Below are 2616 nucleotides of genomic sequence, written 5' to 3' on the forward strand. Positions count from 1 at the left end.
TATATATATATGTGTGTGTGTGTATATATATATCAACGCAAAAACCATGTACATGTACTTGAGTTAACAATAAGGATGCCGACGTTAAAACACACACAACCAGAGGGAGAAAGGTACAAATAAAACCCGTCATTGAGAAAAGTCCACCAGGCACGGGTACCTCCCGGAACCCACTTGAATACAAGGTCGTGAGAGGAGAGTAGGTTCAGGCTCATTATAATGTCAAGCATATCGTTATGTCGGGGACTAGGGGTTAGTGGATGGTCATTGAGATGCGTCATTCCTTTGAGATAGATGTTTCTTATCCCCCCCCCCCCCCCAAAAAAAAAGAGAAAGAATATAAGATAAGATAATACTTTATTATCCCAGATGGAAATTTTTCTTGGCTGTACAGGACCATAAAGAGACATACAGGTATACATAAAATATTTAAATTATATATTACTCTCATTAAAATTCAATATGAAAAGAGAAATAAAGCTGACAAAATGTACATGTCACATCAGAAGCATCATTCACCCACATGCAGGAATTTAATTACAAGACCTTTGGAGTTATATAGATACATACTCTAAAGAGCAACACACATCTATGCTTATTCTGACAATAGTTTTTTGCTAGATGGTTTTTTAAAAAAACCTCTTCTTTTATATCTTTCTTTCGTTGTTTTTAGAGATACTTTTCTGCCCTGCGTGATCTGACAATTTGTGTGGAAAGGGGGTGTGATGGGTCGTTTATAATGCTTTTTATCTTTTTTATACTTGTGGTGTTCTACATTTCATCAATTCTAGTAAAATCATATCCTGAGATCTTGCTGGCTTTCTTTATTTTTCTTTATCTTTCACCCTTCAATCCCCAGCCCAGCAGTAAATACAAAATAATAGCACGCTTTTAATTATAGAATGGTATAAAAGGGACATAATATTATTATCAACACGGAAACTTCTTAATTTCCTTAAAAGGGATAGTCTTTAATTTACTTTTTTATGCCCAAGAACAACGTGGGGATGCCAGTCAAGTTTATTATCAATTGTTACACCAACTTACCACCTCCTTGTCTTTAATAAATAGCGGTTGAAATTGATCTTTTTTTAAACTCTAAAGTCTATTATTAATTCCTTTGTCCTTTTTACATTTAGTAAAAGGAAGCGGTTATCACAACATTTTGTAAATACATTTACAGCGTCCCTGTATTCATTCTCATTTGTTGTTATAAGGCCTTCTAGAGTGGAATCATCCGCACATTTTATTAGTTTGATGTTTTTGTTATCAAAAGTACAGTCGTTGGTGCAGAGCGTAAACAGGACAGGGGATATTACACAACCTTGGGGCGCACCGGTGTTAGTGAATATTAGGTCGGATTTTACACCATTTAATTTAACATATCGAGGTCGATTGGTTAAGAACTCAAGAATCCAAGCTATATTGTTCTTGTTTATGTTCAGGTTAATTAATTTTGAAACCATTATATGGGGTTGTAGATGTTATCTAAGAACTCGAGAATGGCATCCTCTACGCCCTTCTTGGCACGATAGGCAAAGTGCATGTTATCCTGTATGTCTTCTGTTGATTTCCTCAGTTCTTTCAGAACCAGTTTTTCTAAACATTTTATAAGGACTGATGTTAAAGCCACGAGTCTTAGATCATTCTAATTCTGTATTGATCGTTTCTTTGGGACAGGAATTATTTCAGAGCATTTCCACGAGAGTGGTATTATTCGTTCTTTCAAATATATAATATATTGAAAATATCAGTATAAAAGGGAGATAACTGAGTAGAACTTTTTACTTTTTACTCCATCTCGTCCACTCGCTTTGTGAGATTTCAGACGATTAAACATGATCTTAACCTCATTATTAACCACACAAATTTCATTGCTCTTGTCTTAGTCTGTGTTGTTGTCGTCTGTGCGGTCATTTTGAATCACCTTTTTGAGTTGTCAGCTGGTCGGAGACGTCGTGGTTATCCAAACGACCGTAAAAAGAATTCACTTTGTTTACATTCTGACTTGGGTTCGTATCATGTGTAGGGATGTTTGTTCGTCTTGGTGCGTCTCCAACTATAGTTTTTAAACATATAAAAATCGACACAATTTAAATCATATTACTAAGGAGGCGGGCTTCGACCCTGTCTGTCAGGGCCAGTCTGGGCTGAGAGGAATACAGCGTCCCTGACAGAAAGATCCATAAACTCGATGAGAATCTGCCTTACGTGGGAATCGAATGCAGGTCTTCAACGTGCGACAACGAAGCGCCTAATACGGGGTGCCCACTACAGATGGGATAGGCGGATCGGGCCGACCGCCCGACTCGGTCGCCTGAAAGACACAGGTGTTTGTTTTCAGTTTCAGGCGACCGAGTCGGGCAATCGGCCTGATGCAGCCGTCATGGGCACCCCGTATTAACCGCTACACCACAGACAGACGCCGGTGGTGTCCTTGAGCAAGACACGAAAACCGTAACTCAAAGACAGGGCGCTGCTGCACAGTGGCGACAAGCAAGGGCGTGTTGATTGCCTGTATTGATGTATTGATGTGTTAAATGTGATGATGACAAATTGTTAGGTGTGTGTGTGTGTGTGTGTGTGTGTGTGTGTGTGTGTGTGTGTGTGTGTGTT

The sequence above is a fragment of the Aplysia californica genome, unplaced genomic scaffold (assembly GCF_000002075.1).
Source record: "Aplysia californica isolate F4 #8 unplaced genomic scaffold, AplCal3.0 scaffold00373, whole genome shotgun sequence".
In the NCBI taxonomy this organism is placed as follows: domain Eukaryota; kingdom Metazoa; phylum Mollusca; class Gastropoda; order Aplysiida; family Aplysiidae; genus Aplysia; species Aplysia californica.